Below are 12,208 nucleotides of genomic sequence, written 5' to 3' on the forward strand. Positions count from 1 at the left end.
AGTGTCTGAAACACATGACTGCTGGGTAATATCAGTTATATATTCCTGTTTGCTCCTTATACACTCATAATTGAATATATATTATAGCATTGAAAATGTGCTGTGTAGTCTGTTATAGACCAATCTGTTAATCAGTAGTAACCAATAGTACCAACCTCATACAACATTCGTAGGAATATCAGCAAATAAGAATATGGAGATATATATGTATATACAGTGAGGGAAAAAAGTATTTGATCCCCTGCTGATTTTGTACGTTTGCCCACTGACAAAGAAATGATCATTCTATAATTTTAATGGTAGTTGTATTTGAACAGTGAGAGACAGAATAACAACAAAAAAATCCAGAAAAACGCATGTCAAAAATGTTATAAATTGATTTGCATTGTAATGAGGGAAATAAGTATTTGACCCCTCTGCAAAACATGACTTAGTACTTGGTGGCAAAACCCTTGTTGGCAATCACAGAGGTCAGACGTTTCTTGTAGTTGGCCACCAGGTTTGCACACATCTCAGGAGGGATTTTGTCCCACTCCTCTTTGCAGATCTTCTCCAAGTCATTAAGGCTTCAAGGCTGACGTTTGGCAACTCGAACCTTCAGCTCCCTCCACAGATTTTCTATGGGATTAAGGTCTGGAGACTGCCTAGGTCACTCCAGGACCTTAATGTGCTTCTTCTTGAGCCACTCCTTTGTTGCCTTGGCCGTGTGTTTTGGGTCATTGTCATGCTGGAATACCCATCCACGACCCATTTTCAATGCCCTGGCTGAGGGAAGGAGGTTCTCACCCAAGATTTGACGGTACATGGCCCCGTCCATCGTCCCTTTGATGCGGTGAAGTTGTCCTGTCCCCTTAGCAGAAAAACACCCCCAAAGCATAATGTTTCCACCTCCATGTTTGACGGTGAGGATGGTGTTCTTGGGGTCATAGGCAGCATTCCTCCTCCTCCAAACATGGCGAGTTGAGTTGATGCCAAAGAGCTCCATTTTGGTCTCATCTGACCACAACACTTTCACCCAGTTGTCCTCTGAATCATTCAGATGTTCATTGGCAAACTTCAGACGGGCATGTATATGTGCTTTCTTGAGCAGCGGACCTTGTGCGCGCTGCAGGATTTCAGTCCTTCACGGCGTAGTGTGTTACCAATTGTTTTCTTGGTGACTATGGTCCCAGCTGCCTTGAGATCATTGACAAGATCCTCCCGTGTAGTTCTGGGCTGATTCCTCACTGTTCTCATGATCAATGCAACTCCACGAGGTGAGATCTTGCATTTGTGAATAATCGCACCAACTGTTGTCCCCTTCTCACCAAGCTGCTTGGCAATGGTCTTGTAGCCCATTCCAGACTTGTGTAGGTCTACAATCTTGTCCCTGACATCCTTGGAGAGCTCTTTGGTCTTGGCCATGGTGGAGAGTTTGGAATCTGATTGATTGATTGCTTCTGTGGACAGGTGTCTTTTATACAGGTAACAAACTGATATTAGGAGCACTCCCTTTAAGAGTGTGCTCCTAATCTCAGCTCGTTACCTGTATAAAAGACACCTGGGAGCCAGAAATCTTTCTGATTGAGAGGGGGTCAAATACTTATTTCCTCATTAACCTCATTAAACTCATTAAAATGCAAATTAATTCATAACATTTTTGACATGCGTTTTTCTGGATTTTTTTGTTGTTATTCTGTCTCTCACTGTTCAAATACAACTACCATTAAAATTATAGACTGATCATTTCTTTGTCAGTGGGCAAACGTACAAAATCAGCAGGGGATCAAATACTTTTTTCCCTCACTGTATGTGCTTTATACCACATCACAGAAAAATTGTTTCATTTTCTGTAACAACAGCTCTGACAAGAGTGCAGGCTATCAATCATATGTGAGGTTTATATTAATACGCTCATTGTTTGTTTAATTATTTAATTATATTTACGCACTCAGTTTAATATGTTATTGTTTCTATAGTAACAGCTCATTCACAGGGACCTGTATGGTCAACACTCCCCTGTAATCTAATACTAACAACAAAGTGATTAAAAGCATGTAGCTCTTTAACATAAAAAAAAAACACCATATAGTCATTGATATGGTTAAGCTTTTTCTAAGGACATGCTTCTTTACCACTTATAGGTGGAGTCTTGTGTGTTTGTAACAGTAAGGTTTTACAGTAAGTTTTCCACCATGGGAAAGTCTTCAGGACAGAGGACTCTGTTATTTCTGGTATTTCTCTATAAAATAACGTGCACTTTCATTTGTCTTATGTGGTGAGGGAACGACTGTTTATAGCTGCTATAATGTTTACATTTGCACTTTACATTTAGGTCATTTGGCAGACACCCTTATCCAGAGTGACTTACAGAAGTGCTCTGTAGTCTCTAGTCCAGACAAGGAGAGTCAAGCCATGATTTTATGGAGATGCCAGTGATCCTGACCCTTTCTGCTCTCCGGACCTGCCTGATCCATCCGGATGCCCTACCTATGAATGGAGCTTTCATCAACTGGAGGCTACAGCCTGGAGATTGCTGAGGATGGTACTGCTTGAAGTACCATGGAAATGGTTTTGGAACTCAATTCCACATGGACATTCTCGCTGTGGTTGCTGGGACTACGGTTGCTACTATATCCTTGGGTCTGCAATTACCACATGCAGTTTTGCACTCAGGTCTCCTTTAGTGAACAGTGGACTAGTTCAACAAAGACTTTATGTAAAAACCATAATGAACTTTTGTTTACTTTCACACTATCCATTGTTACCCTGATGAGGATGGGTTCAATTCTGAGTCTGGTTCCTCTCAAGGTTTCGTCCTCTTATCATCTTAGGGAGTTTTTCCTTGCCACCATCACCACCGGCTTGCTCAATAGGGATAAATTCACACATTTAAAATCTATATCTTGCGTTTAGATGTTTCTGTAAAGCTGCTTTGAGGCGATTTCCATTGTAAAAAGTGCTATACAAATACAATGGAATTGAATTAAATTGAATTGAATTGAGACATACTTTCTGTCGACTGAAGGTAAGTTATAACAGGAACTAACTTGACGCAAGGACATCCCACATAACTAAAGTCACTAAACTATAAGCATTTAAAAATTATGATGTGCCATTTAGTAATAAATAAGCAAATTGCTGTGGTGTAAAATAAATAAAACACTTCAGGGTGCGCTGTTATAGGAAAACAATCCACTTCAGGGTGGTAACACATCACATCACATCACCACAGTGTTGATAATAGCACATCCTGTAAAGTCATGCTTCACATTCTTCAGAAGACTTCAGAGTAGCACAGGAGTAGACTGTTAATCAGAGCAAGAACCTAACTGCAGACAGAACCTCCCAAACTTTATTACTTTATACCCTTTGGTACAATTGGTAAGATTCTGATAACAATGATTCATGAAATAAGTCATATTTATTGTGAGTAAAAAAAAATATTTTAAGTTAAATCATGCAATAGGAGCATGCAGTTAATTGACGTATGCAGTCACAAATATACAGAATGTGAGGAAATAGATTTTCCCAAGGAGAAGAAATCAATTTCATCTGTTCAGTGTTGGTGCAGTAGGTTCTGAGCCAATTATCAAAAGAAAGCAGCTCAATCAACTGTAAAAATAGACTATAACCATTTCAGCCATACTGACCCAAACCAGAAAACTTGAACCCTTTGTAGGTACATACATCTCCTGCTTCCATTTCTGATACACTCTTGTCCCCTGTCTTGACCTGAACAGTGTATCGGAGATGGAAAATGCACGTCACTTGCTCTTAACTGTATTTACTCTCTTCTCTCAGACGTTCATCCCCTCCTCTTCACCCTTCCTTCCGTCTTCACAATCCTTATGATGTCTCCGATGAATAAACTTATAATAATTCATAACAAGAAGGATTATACCAGATAATGAGTCATATGAAATGATGCTGTTATTCTGTTTGCTTGTTCTTTTGTTAATTCGTTATGTTGTCATTTATTGGCAAACCAAACATATGAGCGAACAGTGAATTTTAATACGACTCTCAAGACTCCAAATTAATTGCAAGCACCGAGGCGGCTGGAACAGTTGAATGAGATGTGCTAGGACTCTATATAAATTCCACCCACTGGTAATGGCATGCTATGAATTATGTATTGACCACTGGCTCATGAATCATAAAAGGAATGGCTACAGAACTTGCTCTAGGCACAAAAGTATTCAGAAATGCCCAAGTTACCCCAGTGTAACTTTGCATTAGACATACTCACTGGTAGCCATGAATAGTATTTTTGCATAATAGTTTTCAGCAGCACCAACACCAAAAAAACAGTAGGGATTTTGTTCTGTGCATATCAATTTGACCTTTGATCCCTAGTCAATTGGAGCACATTTTGCCAAACAGACTGAAAATTTAACCATATCCACATCACCCACACTGCTCATAAAACTGATACATTTCTTTTTACATTGTTAACTGTTAACATGGACTACCTGCACCTCAGTCTAGTCACAGAAGTCACAGAAAAACCCTGCAATGGGTTATTGCATATTAAGTTTAGAGTCAGGCCATTGACTAATTGGTAATTACTTTTCCTTTTCCAGTATTAGCATGAAATTTGTTTTATATTTCATTGACATTTTCATAACTTCTTTCCCCACATACATTTCCTTCCAATCGGACAGTAGTCTGTAATGCTAAATGTCAAAATCTGAACACACAATGGCTTGAATGATCATAGAAGTTATTAATTACACACACACACACACACACACACACACACACACACACACACACACACACACACACACACACACACACACACACACACACAACACTCAGCATGTGTCTGTAAACTAAGCCTTACAATTTTGCACCTTTCGCTTGTACATTTTTAAATTTTATGATAATTGATTATTATTAATGATTACGCTCATGTAGAGTAGTAAAAACATTATATTTTTTGATTGTCTATCATACAGCCGAATCTGATGATCTGAAATGTTAAACACAGGATTCAGACAACTAAAAAATAATGGGCTTCATTCAATCCCTACATAAACAAAGTCTCATCTCACATATTTCCATTTCCAGTAAAATAGTGCTAAAGTAACATTTTGTTGCACACTATGTACTTATTCTGATATAATTAATCTCATTTAGTTCTATATCCAGTTAGAATGCACTGATTGGATGCAATGTCCACATGAACAAGATTGCACTGGAAAAAAAATTATGTTAGATACATGTTCAAATAAAAGAACTCCAATTGCCACCCGTTTTAATAAGAGTGAGCAGTCTGTGTTATGCTGTTTGGAAAATGTGAGAAGCAATTTTCTTATGATAAACAAAAACAACCCTCCCAACACTATGATGATAAAATGAGCCTTAAACAACTGCAGGTGGTTAGTTAGTTAGTTAAACAGAGCAAAATAAATAAAATCAGTTTAAGTGGTTTTGCTAAAGTTACATTTTATACTTGTTATTCAGCAGACACCCTCATCCAGAGCAACTTAAATTGATCATCTTCATGCATCTGAGGGTTAAGTGCCTTGCTCAAGGGACCAATAACAGCAGCTTGGTGGTGCTGGGGTTTGAACTCACAACCTTCTGAGCAGTAGACCAACACCTTAACCATCAAGCTATTACTGCCCTTAAAGCACGCATTATTTACAAGCATGTCCTATTTCCTGTTTTGCCTGCAACCCTTCATATTATTGTTGATCATGTGCTTATAAAGAGGTTATAATTGCTTTTTAAATATAAAAATGCCCAAGAGGCAGAGCTAAAACTCTGCAATTGCTGGATTTCTTTATTCTACTTACTTTAATGTGTAAACTGCATTCAGCATATATTCATTAAAAATACATTATAAAAAAAGACACACAGCAATAACAGTGTTATGATGCCATGGCTTTTCCACTGTATCACCAAGCTCATTCTTTTTTCAGACCATCTTGATGTTCAGTTCTTGAGTCTTCTTCCAGCAGCCACATCTTGGAGAGGTCAACATTCCATGTTGAAGTCACTGACTTGAACTGAATGTTGACTGCAACATTATACAGCTTGTAGATGTCTGAATCACCAAGATTTATAAATAAATAAAATAAATAAATAAATACAAAACATCATGGTATAACTTGTGAAAGCTCAGTTTATGTGTTTCCACTTTAGTATATGTCACACTATATGCATGCATTTTCACTTTATAATGAACTTTATGCAGGAAAGCTAGTTACCCTAAATGGTAATCCGTGACAGTCAGTCAGATAACTAGTTTAATTTTACATTTATTGCCATCTGCCCTCCAAAGTATATTAAATAACAATAAAATACATTAATTCTTTTCCCCCATCCTTTTCTCATATATGTATATAGTTAAGTACAATTCTATAAAATATGAATATGAATAAATTAAAACCCATTAAAGGAGATTACAGTCTAATGTCAAAAGCTTATTCTTACACATAGTCCTATAGAGCTCCTATCCTGACAAGTGAGGCGCTGGGTAAAATGAATGTTATTGTGTGTATGTCCTGAAGCTCATGACAGATGTGCACCATGAGCAAACAGCTATATTTGCTTTGAATCTGTCATATCGCTTAATGAGGTTAGCCAGTCTCCATGAATCATAAAGTAAATATGCAACTTTGGGTCATGCAGCAGGGAATCACCTACCATTGACAACAGGTGTTAGTGTGTGATGTTTGATAGGCTACAGTGAGGTGGATCTGCATTTGACGGCATTGCATAAATTACAGTGGCTGTGTACTACCCTACTACACAGTAGGCAAAAAGCAGTACGCCAAAGGACTAGTATGTTGTATAAAACAGTAGGCGAGAAATACCCTGATAACCTAGTGCTTCCTCTGAGTTTATGCCGTATGGACCCACTGGATATTGTAGCTACTGTGCTGCCGATAAGGCACTGGGGCTGGCACGGAAGAGCTGTCAGAATCCGTGCCACGTAGTACGCCCGGAATGTATTCATGCTTACTACTTATACTGATCAGTACGTACTGTATCAACAGCCAAGCAGTAGGTACTGAATCGAATGCAGTAGCCAGTGGGTCATAATGTACTGAAATTGTGTACACAGCCCTGATGCACAATTCTACTCTTGATGCTTTGTTTAGAATGAATTGTAGCAGCACAAAATATTACAGCAAATTTGTAAAAGTCTACAGTGATGTTGAAGATACCAGCCTGCCATACATCCTTTAATTATACATTTAAATCATATTAGGATATATGGTAGTATAGTAATGTGATTACTAATAGATTATGCATAGTGGTCAAAAGATGCATAATGAAAACCAATAAAAATATAAAAATCCAACAACACAAAATAAAACAATAGCTTTATTGTCATGGCAAAAATGAAAAACTAAAGCTATAATAAGTCAAATAATGTCCAGTGTCCAGTTCTAGACAGAAAGTGTACGTATTTTAGAGATGCATCCTCTATCTACTTCGGGTGCTATAAATGATCTGCTTCTCTATGTTATGTGCAAGAACTGTATAGAAAGCCACACATGGAAATAGTAACAGCTAACTGGTTATTGTGCTTATATATGAATAAGCTTACATGCATAGGAAGATGAGAGAGAGACAGACATGAAGATCACAGGTTATTCTTCCAAGTGAAATTGCCATAATTTTTCTTCATGGTTGGTGGAATGTTGCACATTTTATATTTCTTTTCTAATATTCCTATATCTATATTCATTTATTTCTGGTTCTCGGTCAACCAGATAAATGTCCAATACAAATTCCAAACATACTGGGTGATTATTTTGCATAAAAATATGGTACATACTAATGTATTTTATCTGAATACTCTGAAATTCCAGACACATTGTAGGGTAAGAAGGTAAGATGGCTTAACTAAATTTCATATGTGCTATATAAAAGATATCAGTAAAGCAAATACGTGCTAAGAAGTACAATACAGCAAAGATAGCGTAAAGATTTCATCATTACAGATGTCATCATCAGATACGTCAGTGTTAATCTAGAGATTTACATCCCCAAAATTCAACATCAAAGGACATCAAAGTCCACTCTCTGGAAACACCATGGGCTTTGCAGTTCAGACACATTTGGATTCTTCCCACTGATCTAAAAATAGGGTGAAGACTTTGAACTATCTTCTCTCTGACGTCTGCAAAATCCATAGTCAGGTAGAAGTGTTACTTTATGGACATCTATTACACTAGTAAATTTAATAATGAAAATAATAATCTTTTAAACAACTACCTGAGTAGTTATATAATAGTTTTGGCAATTATTACTAAGTGCTTTTAGTCAATAGGCCTCATCTTGCTTGACTTCCACATTGTTGCTGTGGAGCATGAAAAACTGAGAAACATGAGAAACTGAGTTCTCATATCATATTTCCAGGGATCACATCATATTTCTAGCTGTATCACATATCCATCCATTTTTTATGCAGCTTATCCTACAGGGTCACCAGGAACCTGGAGCCTGTCCCAGGGAGCATGGGGAACAAGGTGGGGTACACCTTGGACGGGGTGCCAATCCATTGCACAACCATACACATTTACACACCCATTCATACACTATGGGCACTTTGGAGATGCCAATTAGCCTAGCATGCATGTCTTTGGGCCAGGGGAGGAAACCAGAGTGCCCAGAGGAAGCCCCCGCAGTACCGGGAGAACACGCAAACTCTGCACACACAGGGCTGCGGTAGTAATCGAACCCCCAACCCTGGAGGTGTGAGGCCTACATGCTAACCACTAAATCATCATGCACCCGCTGTATCACATGTCCTTAACTTTAAACTTCTCCAGCAGTCCGTACATCGCCCATTCTCATTCAATGATCAATTCACTATGCTTTTACATAATTTTGTCTGAGTATTTTACATCTACTAACAGAGTCCCATTCTTACTTCTGTGCACCACAAAGTGCAGATGTATTTCTGACAAGAGAGGCTATCAACATTGTCATCAAAGCCTTGGTCATTTCTAAATTTACTTACTGCCATTTCCTATTATCTGGTCTTCGAGGTTATATGCTACTGTTTCTCAACAAAGCATCCATTAGCTCATTGTGTCAGTAATGTACAAAATAAAATAAACATGTCTTGTTTTCCTTTGTCATTTTTACAACACCTCCACATTTCTATTAATAAAATGTCTTGTATCGGTTAAAACATTTCTTGCAAGTTTCTTGGGGATTCTGAAATAGAGTGTGAGAGCGAGTGGAAAGTTAGATTGATGAAAGAACGATTTAAAGTTAGATTGTGTTCATTCTGTTCATTTATATTAACATTTGATCTGGTTCAAGTACAAAAAAAAATAACACATTCAAAGAATTGTGGAAAAATCTTTTCCATCTCTATTTTGATCTATGCAGGTGTGTGTGAGACAGATATGGGTCTGCTGGTGCAGTTGTTAAATTGTGAGCAAAAGCACAGGGAGTAATTTAGTAGGTTTTACTTTTACAGCTGCTCATGCAGATTTTTGCCTTATTAAGGTGACAATTTTTTTTCTCAGAACCAAACAAGTCATGCAGAACATATACATATATAAGGCCAATTTGCTGAATTTATTCAGCTCCATTGTTTCAGGGCATGAAACCTAAAGACTAGTTCACAACCTGCAGTTGCAAGAATATTCACTGATAAATTAGCTTTAGGAATACTGGCCATTTAAAAGATTAATAGGAGTCTATAATGGAAGTCTATAGTAAAGAAAAAGCTTGTCCAAACCTGAGTCATGATGCTTAGCAAAAAAAGAAAAATGAAAAAAGAAAGAAAAATGAAATGTGAAAAGCTTCATGACATGACGTACAGACCTCCATCCTTTTAACTTTTAAATCTATGGTGGGAATCCCTCATACAACTTTTATATGGGTTGGTCAGGACAGAGATGTCTTTTGTGGTACAAAGAAAACATGCTCATTTCCCCCAGAGCCTGTAAAGTGTGTAACGTCAGTAAGATACATGTGGTGCTCTCTGTACTGTATTGATCATGTACATCCTGTTTGCAGTAAGTGTGGGTGGTGATTAATATTTTATTAACTATTTACACACCAATGGGCTCTCATTAACTCGCCTTCATAACCCACACTAGTGTTTTACTACAGGTAATATTTGATACCATATCTCGTAAAGAACGACATATTCATTAATACAGTTCCAGTGATAGCGTCCTATCGGGACCTTTTGATTGATTTTAAATTGCTAATGGCCATTTGTATTCACCTGGCTGCTTGTGTTGTTTTAACAATTATACACTGATGTTTACTTTCAGTTCTAACAACCATATGGTTTGTCAGTGACATGGTTGAACAAAGAAAGAAAATTAGTTCATGCATCCACTACCACAGAGAATTTCTAATCAGTTAAATTATATAAATTAAATTTATACTGAATATCCAATATTTAATCTTGTGTTCCATATATCTATATGAAAATATAGTACACATAATTGATACTTTGTTGGTTCTTCGTTGGTGTTGTTTTTTTCTTATGTATGGTTATGCAGTATACTGTAGCTGTAATTGAGTAGCTTGCATATTATGGAAACATCATTCTACTTTAATTCATTCATCTTCAGTAATCCTGGTCATGGTTGAGGTGGACGCAGAGCCTATCCTGGGAACACCGGGCTTGAGGTGAGCATACACCATGGATGGCAGGGCACACACATGTTTACTTACTCATTCATACATTTTATGTGTACTCATTCACACTTGCATGTTTTTGGAAGCTGGGAGGAAAGCAGAAAACCTGAATTAAATCCTCATGGATATGAGGAGAACATACAGAAAACCTCCTCACACACACTAACCTCAAGCTCAGGATCACACTAAGTGGCAACACTACCTGCTCTACCACTGTGCTGCCCCAGTTTTTACTTCTTTCCATTGTCTTATAGTTCACAGCAGAATAGATTTTAGTGATATAATTCATCCAGACACAGTAGTGAGGGTGCTGTGATGCATTTGCTCTTCTGCATCACTTGCACGTTCCTATTTCGGGTCTCCAGTCACGGGAATCTCATAAATGAGCGCTGAATGCACGCAATATTTCTAGACAAATACTAGGTTGAGTTCATAATAAACAGGCACAAACATATATGTTACTGGTAGCTACAACATGCATATACTATATGTGCATGGTGCATTAGGAATCAAATTAAGTGTGTGTGTGTGTGTGTGTGTGTGTGTGTGTGTGTGTGTGTGTGTGTGTGTGTGTGTGTGTGTGTGTGTGTGTGTGTGTGTGTGTGTGTGTATTGGATGGAGTGGAATACAAAAGATCAGTAACGGCGAGCTTCTTGACAGCTGTCATGAATTTTACTGTTGCACCACCAGTTAGTGAAATGCTAGTATGCCTGCTTTAATTTTTATAATAACTTTCACCATGTGCATAAATTGAAACAGCTGCACTGACAGAGTTACTGTTTTTCTGTGAATGCCAAGACAATAACCAGCATTTTAGACAGCAAGATAAGCAACAGATCTCAGGGTTAATAATTTACATAGGGTTATACACTGAACAAAAATACAGTTAAAATGATATCAAAGAAAACATCTAGTGCTCTGTTAGAGTTACAGAAGATTTTGTTGCATTGTATCTCTCAGCTGAAGCACACAAAGTACACAACCCCATTATAAGAATAGATACTTCTCATTTTTGTTGAAGCCTAAATAAACCCATGTGACATATGTCAGTGTGTGGTATCAGAGATTGCTGACCCGTCATACGCTAGTCTCCTATTGTTGCTGACGTTTTGACATTTGTATTCTAAATAGACTCACTTGTGTGAAAGTTGAATGAAGCTTCTCAGTGATGTGGCAGTTCCTTGGCAATGACTCAGTCTGTTCTCAGGCAGACAGGAGAGAACACATCTTAATATCTTTGAATGTTTGTATCCCAGTAGCCCTTTGAATGTTTGTAGCCCTGTTGGAAGTTAGTGTTGCCGTTTAAAACATTAGAAAATACTTACAGCTACAGATATTGATGTCAGTCAACTGTCAAATCTGGCAATTAATAATTGCTATACATGGTAATAAAGTGTGCAAAGGGGCTGTGGGAATCAATGACATTGTGCTGTAATTGCTTTAAATGCTTGATGTTGTCAGAAATTGAATAAAGAGGCTCTCATAGTGTTTTTTAGCGATCATTGATGAGCCTCTGTGTATGTTCTGCGGATTGGTGATGAGGTTGTCACATAATTACTGCACTTGAAGCCTTTCATATGAGATATGCCCT

The sequence above is a fragment of the Ictalurus punctatus genome, chromosome 1 (genome assembly GCF_001660625.3).
Source record: "Ictalurus punctatus breed USDA103 chromosome 1, Coco_2.0, whole genome shotgun sequence".
NCBI classification, from domain to species: Eukaryota; Metazoa; Chordata; class Actinopteri; order Siluriformes; family Ictaluridae; genus Ictalurus; species Ictalurus punctatus.